This window comes from Mus caroli, chromosome 16 (genome assembly GCF_900094665.2).
Source record: "Mus caroli chromosome 16, CAROLI_EIJ_v1.1, whole genome shotgun sequence".
Classification (NCBI taxonomy): Eukaryota; Metazoa; Chordata; class Mammalia; order Rodentia; family Muridae; genus Mus; species Mus caroli.
The window spans coordinates 11793272-11805147 of NC_034585.1; positions in this window are offsets into that span (position 1 = coordinate 11793272).

An 11876-nucleotide genomic window follows, 5' to 3' on the forward strand; every position below is an offset into this window, starting at 1 on the left:
AGTGACATAAATGAGATCCATATTTCTCCAGTAAGTCATATTTTTTAACTGCCACAGTTTCTCCACTGGCTGGAACATTGGGGCATCTAGAGGTGTCCCCAGAGAAGTGCAGCCTTAGCACTAGGTCCTCCTGAGCCTGGGCTTGCTTGTATGTAGCTATGTGGGAAAGTGGAGTATCATCTCTGTCCTACATACAGAAAAGGGTATAGCATTTATCATGGGCTCCAAGCCATGTGACACCTTTCTGAGACACAAATGAGCCACCAGCTATCAGACCCTCTCCTTGGTATTTTTCTCACATTCATATCTTGTTTCTTATTTCTCCAATTTTTATATTACCATCCACAAAATAAACTGATGTTATAATAATGCTGAGAATGAAAGTGATATAGTGGGTAAGTGTATAGACTTTTAGGAACAGAACTTATGTGGCAGGACAGATCTAGTCATTTTATCGACCTCACTCATTGCCTTTTTTTCTCCATGAGAAGCAGAGCACTTTAAAAGGAACACTAAATAGATCAGCATAGCTCTGTATTTAAATCCTCTCTTCACTGTTTTGTTTTATTTTTTAAGAAGTTGTGCTCAGAACGTCCAACTGCTCCATGCATCAGTTGCCTTATTAGGAATGGGAGTAGGGGGTGCTGCCACCACTTTACAAGTAGTCTGTAAGGGTGGAATGTATTTGTAAGCAGTGTGTATGGGGCCTGGGTGGATCTCACAATGCTGGCAGAACCTGAGAGTAGTACCCCCCCCCAATGCAGGCAAACCCTGCTACCCTTCACATCTGTAAAGAGCAACCTGCAAAACATGCACTGGGTGTCATGTGCATACACAGCAGCCGGGCCAGCCTAGAGCCCTGAGTGGAAGAGACTTTCAAGCCAAGGGAAACATGAGAATGTTTAGTTTTCATCAGGGAAAATAAAAAGAACCACCAGGATTATCTGATGACTTCATACAGCTTGGCGTGGGAGGCCTTCAGTGGCTACAGGAGTTGGGCCTGGAAGCTCTGAGCAAGGACCCAGAAGCTCTGGCATGTTTATGTCAGTGAGAGGAGAGTCTCTGCTGATCCCAGTGAAGTGCTGCAAGATCACCAAAATGCACTGTGGCACATTTCCAGGATCTTTGCATTACACTCACAAGGGAAATCTAGTTCAGTTTATGCTCTAACCGGAGGCAAAGCTTTTGCTACAAATAAATGGTCTGGAGGAAAAGCTTTGAATTCTTCTAGTCACTTAAGGGTTGAACATGAGGTCTCCAGCAGAATTCTCCCATAAGTCAAGGCTGTGTACCACGAGGTCACCAGTGATGACCATGTGTTCATGCCTATATATAGGACCCCCGAAAGTGACACTCATCTTTCCCACAGTCTATGAGCTACAGTTCTCTTTCCTTCCTTGTCTGCCACCCTAGGCATTTGGCAAGATTTTCATTTGACTTTGAAAATTAAGGCTAGAAAACTTTAGCAGATTTAGTGTATCTATAAACTTCAGAATTATGCTTTTTAGCATATAGTTTTTAGTTTAAGTAGGGGGCAAGCCGGAGGAGGAAAAACACCAAAAATGTAATTCTATTTGGAAATTCTAAACATCTTAATGGAATAATAGCACCTAATGTAGAGCTGTATTAGAGACCCTTTTCTGTGTGATCCAACACAGTTTTTTTTTTTTTTTTTACAAATTTATGGTTCTTTTCTATTAAACAGATAGACCAATACATAGATGTATACATAATATAAACATTAAATGCAGTATTACAACCAGCTTGTACAGAACTCATCATGAACTGTAGTCTGTTTTGTAGTAGGAATTATATATTCTGTATGAAGGACACACAATCTAGGTATTTATTTACAAGTTGTAAGCCTAGATTGGACAGGTTTTGAGCTATTATAACTTACATCCCAGCCACACATCCCATGTTACTTGGTGTTTCTCTTGGGCACATGTACATGGTCCATCTTTTCTCATAGCTGTCTCCTCCTCTCTTCACCTCCTCTCTTATTTCCCCTTCTCCCTTTTCTCCTACTGTGACCCCCAGTCAGGTAACTTAAAACCCACCTATCTCTATTCCCTCCAGTAATTGGCTGTCACCAGTTTTATTTAACCAATAATTTTAAATTAAGAATCAAGGTTTGAACAACAAAAGCTTGTATACATGAGAATTTGTTCCTTTTGGGGTAACCAGATCTTGGGGTGTAGAATTTAGTATTTGAACACAGCAGCACCAGAGCAACCCCCAACAGTGTTTGAAGTGAGGAGTGTATTAAAACAATATCATTACATACTTCAAATAACATAAAAACTTGCAGAAATTCTTGGGAATTTTCTTTTTGATAGCAATTTAGGGCATTTATTCTGCCTATCCAAGGCAGCAGTTCAGTACTAATTACTATTTGTATGTTTGTGGACTTGAAACTTGAATTTTTGCCTAATGATGGTTTTCTCCATAATTACTGGCCTCAACTGGACCCTGGCATTTGAATTTAAACAACTTGAAAGAAACTTTCATTTAAACCAACAAAGTACAAGATAATGCCCAGCAAAGCAAAACTTATAACTTTAGTGGGCAACATTGTGTGTTTCGAAATCCTCCACTGGCTCTCGCCACTACTTCTGGTCTCATGGCTATAAATCTAGCTGACTGTGTGGTCACATGGTATTTCCTCCACTATAATCTTTTTCTATTTGTGTTCAGATAAGCACAGTGATATACTTTTAATGGATCAAGGCAGAGTGGCAACACTGAGGCCTCTGAGACTATGTCTACAGCACCTTGAATCTTCATGATCAATGTGGTTTTACCACAAGTCTGTTAAGTTCAGTGTATGCCATGTATTTCTGTGTACAGGGCTCATCAGTTCTGAGTGGAGTGAGTCTGAAAGAAGAACATGGCTCTAGGCCTTGGCTTCTATGTGGCTGACAAAGTCAGAAAGGCTGCCAAATCCAAGTGAAGGCATATGGTATTAGGGGTGCTATCTCACCCTTGTGGGTTTAAGGGTCTCCACCCCTCAAGTATGGGGTGGTTCCTTCACAGTCTCTAAAGACCCTGGTATAGCAACCACTCTCACAAGCCTTCCCTTGTCCACGCAGAGGCTGTTAGCATTCACACTGTAGTTGTCCTAATGTACAGAAGAAAAAGACAAAAGCATCTATAGGTACACTGTATTAGACAGCCTGTCTTTGGTGTGACAAAACACTTAAGACAATCAACTTTAAAAAGGAAAAAAACTTGTTTTACATACCAGTTTCAGAAGATTCAATCTATGGCTGCTTGGTCATATTGCTTTGGGTCTGGATGTTACAAAACATTGTCTTTGACAGTATATGGAGTTAGAGCTGCAAGACATTAAAAGAGAGAGGAAAAGATACAAGTTTCTCAATGTCCCTACCTAGGGAGCACCTTTAATGATGTAACCTTCCTCTGACTAGGCCTTGTCTCCTAAAGTTCCACCATCTCTGAACAGTGCCACAGGCTGAGGACCAGGTTTTTAGCATACATGATTGGGAGATGATTAAGATCCAAACCATACCACACCCTTATGAAATGCAAATGTTTCTCTTTATCCTATCCTTGAGCATTATACAGAAGTTATTTACTTTCCGAAATTTGCTATATCTCCAATCACAGCTTTGTCTAAACATTTATGGTTCAAAGGTTAAATAATATAGATTCACAGAACTACCCGGAACCAGGGGCACAAGCTTAGCAATGTAGAAAGAAGCAGCCCAATAGATTATCTGGATCTTAGAGTAAGCTAGCTATCTCTATTGGGCTTCCCTCTTGCATGGAATCACTTAAACTATGTGCCATGAAATGGTGTGCTAGGGTAGAACCATCAAATGACTTCATTCATTGTGACAGGTTGGTATTATTTAGATGTGGCAAGCATATAGTAAAAATCTGACGCCACTGTGCATCTGAGCCATGCTATCCTTTCTCTTAGTGACATTTTCTACACTACAAATTCTACAAATCAACAAAATTCTACCCAAGCCAATAAAAAGGACTTAATTTTTTTCTGGAAAGATATGGAGTGTATTCTCTATAGAGATCATAAAATACAACACTCAGAACTTCTCTATTTATAAAACAAAGTTACTAATAATTTCCTAAGCCAGGGAGGAAAACTTATCCTTCATATGACATTCATGAGCAACAACCCTCTAGGTCAAACATTGTATCTTTTTAAAAATTATTTTTATTTTCTCTTTTCTCTCTCCATCCCCTCCAACCAGGTAGGAACAAGAAAGGATTCCAAGACACACAGCAATTTGAGTTGATCAAGAACCACTAGCATCTAAAATACTCTGAGCTGATGCCCGTAGCAGCAGCAGCAGCAGTCCAGGCTTCACTGATATGGTCAGGCTGTTTATAGTCCTGTCTCCCCATAAACAGCCACTGGGTTGCTGTGCTACTATCAAACAAAACTCTGAGCATTGTCAGCAAGCTGGGTGCAAATTCTGAAAGGAAAGAAAAGCCAGGGTTATGCAGAAGAGCCCCCATGAAGCACAAAGGCCTCACTTGTGTGAATTTCCTTCTCTCAGCAGAAGAAAGAGAAAACCCTGGGCTCCATCCAAACCATCTAAAGCCAAAGGCACCTTCATGGTCTCTGGGGCAATATCATTTCAAACAATTCTGTCACAGAGGTGGAGGGAATTAGACTTGGAGGTGAGTAAAATACTGAAATATCAAGTTGTCCTCATGGAAAAGACATGCCATGTTATTTCTGAGATGGGTAATTTCGAGAAGATGGTATTTCTTCTGAGAATTCAAACTTAGTACCAAAGCTATTCATTTGTCTCTCTGTAGCAGTTTGTCAATGAAGAAAGAGAAAAACAAATTAAGATAGATGCCATATTGTGATGACTAATTTTGACGATCAACTTGATTGAATTAAAATATACCTGGGACATTATGGAGACATTAAAAATGCAGGTAAATTTGTTGAAATAGATATGCTTTTTATGTGACATTTAATTAGAATAGTAATTTTTGTAAAGGTCCGAAGGTATGCCTGCCATTGTAGCTGCAGGACACCAAGCCCAAGATCGCTGGTCCCCAGGGACACACTCAGGAAAATACCATGGCCCACAGGAAAATACCACGGCTTCATAAATTTTTATTAGAGCACTAGTCAAGAAGAGTTGACAGAAACAGCTCTTTTCCTACTAATATAGGTAAGATCGAAGATCACAAATGCATTGTGGCTTGTACAGATGGAGTGTCTGGTGGAAGATGGAGGGCAGAGAAAAAAATGGGGTCTGTGCAGGGAGAGACAAAGGCTGCAAACTGAGGAGACAGCCTGGGAGTCACTTTGAAGGGAATCTCATAAAAGTGCTGTTTGTTGGGAATGAGGAGGAAGTGAAGGCAGCTTTGGCACACGTGGCTGGTGTGCTAAATTAACTGTTAACACAAATAATCAAAGTGCAAGACCCATTCAGGGGCTGGCGCCAGTGAAAGGGAAAGAGCTGCTGCAGGTGGAGGCTGGCCGACTGTGACAGCCTGGGAGTCAGCCACTGAGCCCCCCGGGGACCTTTGTAGTGTGAGGTGGTAGAAGCAGTAAAAGAACATGCTGGCAGACCTGGATCTAAAGCAAAGTGGGCAAAGTTCAGAGTTAAGTCTGTGACCCGGGACTGGGGCAGCTGGTTGGTAGGATCAGAGAATGGGAGCACACTAGAGAACCAAAACAGAGGCCTGGAGGGCTGTGGTGAGCCAGCGCACTGAGGTCTCTCTTTCTGCTGTCACCAGAATGAGGTGCACACTCTCTGAAGCCCTAAAAGCCAAGAAGCTGTAAAGATAAACACCAGTGTTAAAGAGGGACATGGAATAACTGGACACAAAAAGATGTCAAAGTTAGAAGCTGGAAGCCATGGCAATGCCAAAAAGCCAAGCCTCAGGTATCTGTAACTGGGGTTCCCAACTCTCCTGAGAACACTTTGCTAGAAAAATCCCAGAGGAAAAGCTATAGGAACTTTGTTTCCTGTGTAAACGCACCTTCTTTCCAGCAACTGACAGACTGTGATGCTTTCTGGCACTGCTCTTCGGCCTTGCTCTGAAGGGGTGTGTTCAGTTTTCAGGGAGGATTTGAATGGTTGCACTTAGGACTGGCTGGCCTGGGAGAATCCTGGGAGAATCAGAATTGTGAAGGAGTCCAGATGTCTGACAAAGTTAGATGAACACTGGCCTCCCTCTACACAAAGCAAGAGGGAATAAATCTCCTTTCTAACAAGCTAGAAAAAATGTTCAAGGGTGCCTTTCCTTTTATCTTGGAATCAGAGGGCACTTGCTAGAGAAAACTGTCTGTGGTGGTCTGAAGGAGAATGCCTCCCATAGGCTACTATTTCAGTGCCTAGCCACCAGGGAGTGGAACTATTTGAAAATATTATAAAAATTAGGAGGCGTGGTCTTGATGGAGGAAAAGTATCACTACGACTGGGCTTTGAGGTGTCAAAAGCCCAAGCCAGGCCCAGTGGCTCTTTTTGCTATTTGCAGAACAGAACGTAGAACTCTAGGCTACTTCTCCAGTACCATGCCTGCCTGCCATGGTGATAATGAACTAATCTTTGAAACTGTAAACAATGCCCAATGAAATGCTTGCTTTTGTAAGAGTTGCTCATGGACTCTTTCCACAGCAATACAACAGTGACTAAGACACTACCTTATGAGAAGACTCCCTAAACCCTTGTGTCCTTATCCAGGTGAGCCTCAAAGAAATAAAACAAGCTGAGATCAGCAATAGTCTATCAAATCCATTGCAAAGGGAAGCAGAGAACAACGAGCCAGCAGCACACAGCCCTGTGGCAGTGCTGCCCAACCATCCCCTCACTGAGCACAGGCAGCCACAACTTCAACTTCCAAAAGTAAACTTGCAAGTTAAACTGAGCAGCTGCAGTGCAGTGTTACTGCAGCTGCAGTGTTACTTATTTGTTTTGTTTTAAAAAGAAATTGATGTAACTTAAATTTGAGTTCATCTATGTCCAGCAAATGCATATACAGACAGAACCAGGCAGACAAACAGCATTTCTCCCTTTGGGAAAGACATTTAATCTCACCACAGTGAATTCAGAAACTTCATCATACTACTTTGGTTTCTTCTTAAGCAACAGAATTGCAAGGCTCATCCTGTACAACTTCTTGGAGGACCAGAACTATGCTATGAAATAGAGGTGGACCAGACCACTCATACCTGAGCACACTAGCTACACACTGCTGGAGGCTAGACGGTGATCCCCAGTGATTTGAACCCAAGCTAATGTAGAAGCTTCTCTCCTTCAAAATTCTCCCTGGAGGACCCACAAGAACCCTGAAATGCATTAACCTTCTGTTTTCTTTCACTCCTCAAATATTGTTGAGCACCTACCTATACCTGAGTCAGGAACCAGAAGCCCAGAAGGAAGAACAAACAAGAGATTTGCAGAACCTGCTCTAGGAGGGGGAAAGGAATTAGAGCCAGTGAGTATAACTGGGACTGCTTGCAGGCCTGGATCTCAGATTGAAAAGGACAAAGTCAACTCCTCTATGACTCCTTACAACAGTGAGCTGTCAGATACAGCAAAAATTGGGTGGAGACAGTTGGCTGTGTGTGGTCATGAAATGAGGTACTTTTCAAGATAATGTTTCTTCTTTCCACTCACCATGGTCCAGGCTATGTTACTATCCCCATTTTACCCGATTAAATACATGAGGCTGAGAGGAGTTAAAGTCAGTCCACAGGTTGCATAGGAATAGGGAAAAGCCTAGCTTCAATGTAGTGCCAAGTTTTGTGGCCTTTGAAAGCTTTCTCTTTAGAAAAAAAAGTTTATCTATTTATTTAGTGCTTTATTTACTTGTTCGTTCATTTGTTTGTGTGTGTACGTGTAAGTATGCATGTGTGTGTTTGCCTGCATGTATATATGTGTATGTGTGCACCTGATACCTGCCTGTAAAGGTCAGAAGAGGGTGTCAGGTTTCCTAGAACTGGAGTTACAGTAGGTTGCCAGCGGCTTTTGTGGGTGCTGAGTCTTTTGCAAAAGTATCAAGTGCTCTTAACTATTGAGCCATATCTCCAGACCCATGAGAGCCTGTTTTGTCACCTCTATGGCCCAGTCTATAAAGTAGAAGAGATTTGGTTGCAGACATTGGTAGGTTCTTGTTAGCATGTTAACTGCATGACTGCACTGGTACAATGTACAAGCACAGACTGTCTATATATGAACACAGTTGAAGGAGTCAGTGGACTTGGGTTTGGGCTATGGTCACTATCCTGCATGTTATGGAAGACCACATTCTACTTAGGCTTGGTCACCATGATCACTCTATGCATAGTAATGGCAGAGGAAGCACTCTGTCCTCACAGAGCCTGGACTAAGGACTAAACTTCCCTTTCAAAACAGGAAGACACTGAGACCTGAGGACATGCATGTCTGACACAGTTCAAACCCTGCTACTGCAGGCCTCTCAAGCTTCCCTTTGTTGCCTGTGACACATGCCCATCTGCAGACTACCTTAGATCAGACCAGAAATTTCTCTTCCAAGACTCACGTACAATAATTTTAGAACTGAAAAAGTTATGGATTAAATTCTCTCTTGTTTAAAATTATAAACAACAAAGAAAATTAAATAAACTCCTCAACTACATCAGGTAAACACTGATATTTGGTTCAACCCTGAAGACTCATAAGAGAACTTTTGAAGTAGGTTGGCAAAGGGCCAAAACACTGAGAATTAGCCTCAGGTTGTATTGCTGATTGGCTCTGGACACATACAAATTGGCTGCTGACAACAGCTGTTTTCTCTTCCAATGTTCAGGCTCCTAGGAGCATCAGCTGCTACACTCTGCTACCATAGCCGTGTCTGATCTCCCAAACCCATGGAAGTCCTATACAGTCACATTAGAGAACTAAGCAGTTGCTTCACATTTTGGTGAATAAAGGTCATATTCTCCAAAAATCCACTTCTGAGAGTCCCAGTGTCTATAATCCAGTGAGTGGTTCTAACTCCTGATAAGTTCTCCCCTGCCCTGCAGTTGCATGTGCTGGGAAGCCACAGCTCTTCCCCAAGAGTGTCTCTCTCAGGGTACTCAGGAGCTGTGTTGGCCTAGAGAGGGCAGTCCCAGCCCTGAGTCCAGAAAGACCCATGGTTATATGCTCTAAACTCTCTTCATCCCCATCCCCAAGCTACCTTAACCTTTAGAGAGACTCCATTCCTTGGGGTTGTCTACCTTCTCCACTTAGCTCCACCAACCACCCAGTCTATATTGTATATTGACTAAAGACCCAGAGTTGTCCTTGCAAGTTTCACCTGTCCAAGAAACTTCCTGGAATGTTGGTAATTGTAGTTCTTGCAAGATAACAAAACCACCTGGAAAAGTATGGAGACTGGACGGTTTTGTCCTTAAATACTCCTGCAACAGGTGAATCAGAGCCATTCTGCTGGGAATTCCAGGGAGTGGTCCTGAGTGAAGCCTATCTTGGTCAGTAAGTAATTAAACCTTGCTTCAAATTTGGCTCAAAATTGTGAAACTGCTTTTTTTTTTTCTTGTGAATCTCAGGATTAACCATGTCATCATTATTCCTTTGCTAGAACTCTTACATTTCGTGAGTTGTAAACTCACAGATCATCTCCACCGTGCCCTGGTGGCTCCACTGCATTAAAACCAGAATGCTGTATTCACTGAGATCTTCTACTCTACCAGGTAGACTCTCTGAGGAAAGACCATACACTGTTGCTGTCTGGAAGCACCCAGATGGGCAAGACTAGGATAGTGATTGCAAGGGTCTTTCTGAACAAACCCATGATATATGTACCACTCTCTTAAACAAGATAAATATCAAAATGTGGCTTGTACTGGTTACAAAATACCAAAGTGTATTTGTAAGCTAGGTCCAAGGTAAAACATAGCAATCAAATTAGTGTCTATCTACAATGCATGAGGCCCTGGGTTCAGTTTATAATCACACAAAATAAGTTAATAATTAAGTCAGAGATATAATATTTTAACATAATAAAATTAATACTAAATTCCTTAGAACTGAGATATATATCTTTCTTTCCCTCATTCCCTGTAAACACACTAGACCCCTCAAGAGTGAGTAATAGCTTAGAAAAAATAAAGGAAGAAGAAATACAGTTACATTGTAAATAAAATCTCATTTGTATTTTGACTAGTGTTATCACTTGCTGAAGCAGCCACATAGCAATCTACACAGAGTTCTGTTTACCTGGCACCTAGAAGGCAAAGTATACCCCAAAGAGCTTGGTTCCCCACCAAAGACCCTCTAAATGGCCACTGTGGCCACAAGACAAACTTTCACCAACACACAGCAGGACATTTCCCCTGAAAGCTATTTCTACTCCAGTGAAAAGTTTATGGTCAGCTAAATTTGACACCTCATGTGAAATTCCAGAGGCATGAAAACTATAGAAATTTAAGATGAAAGGATTTTTTTCCCTTTAGAGTTATATCCAGGAGGTCATTGTGAATATTCTTCAAATTAGGCAAAGAGAGGTAAAGGATGGCCAAGAAACACATGTGCTGAGTGCCTTTCACTTGTTTTGAACCCACTGCTTTAGACATGGGATCTATCACCAAGGCTCCCTTAAAGTTTTATGACAGAAAATGGTTTTGTTGCTATTTATATTTCCAGCATGTGAATTACATACTTGCAATATTGAACAAAACACAGAAATCTTGCTTTTAAAGGTTTTGTTCAATATAAAAATCTTTTAATATAACATAAGAATATAGCTGAGACTTCAGGCATAGCTCAATGGTAGAACATGTAAAAAGACTTTAATTCCATCTGACACTAGCACCATTTAAAAAATAAAAGCAAAGAATAACATACAAGCACAAGAGGTTTCCAAGTTTGTGATGACATGTAGAACAATTAAACATACTCCAACATCTTATACTCTAGGTAAGTTTCTAAATGCTGCTTGGTTTGTTCAAAATGTGCCTAAAGTCCTCCCAGAACATACAAGCTAAATCCAAGTATCAAGCTTTCACAGGGTGGCAAACTTTCAGGACCTGCTTGTTCAACTAAAAACAGACTTTTTAAAAGTGTGTCTAGTTGGGAGCGAGAGCTGTGGGATGTTCTCTCCTGGGGCCTGCTGCCAGCTTGTCTCCAGGCTGAAAGAAGAATGAGGATCAAATGGCCCTGCTGGGGATGCTCATTTTGTCTAGAAATGGAGCAAGTTCTCCCTGCAAAGAAGTTGAAAGCATTGTACATTTACTGGCTCAAGAAAAATAACATATCAAGTGAAATAATATTGGAAGATAAGCATGATTTTTAAAATAAGACATTTGGCTACCAAACTTTTACAAATGAAAAGGAAGTTACATTTTATCTCATCTCCACTATCTATGTTTAATGCCCAGTGTCAGCGCCATCAATGCCGCTGCTTTTAGCAGGAAGGTGCACAGAGCACTCCAGTGAAAATCTGCAGATGTTCTTGGCCTCTGCTGGAAAAACAAATGATGGTTCCTGGGCTCTTCCAACACTAAAATCACTCAAGGCTCCAAAAGAGCTCACAGAGTAATTTACTTGAAATCAACGTAACTTGTATCGATGTTGCTTTTTGCTGTACACAACTGAGATTCTGAACTTCAGTTTCAGACTTACACTTCAGTTCTAATACCCTGGTTTTCACAACATCAAGCTCATTCCGCTTCATCCTTGGCTAAGTTAAAGGAAAACACAGGTAAAGTGTTGGAAAATTGTGCATTTCGGACAAAGAGAAAACACCCTACCTGTACTGGCTAGTTTTGTGCCAACTTGACACAGACTGGAGTTATCACAGAGAAAGGAGCTTCAGTTGAGGAAATGCCTCCATGAGATCCAACTGTAAGGCATTTTCTCAATTAGTGATCAAGGGAGAAAGGCCCCTTGTGG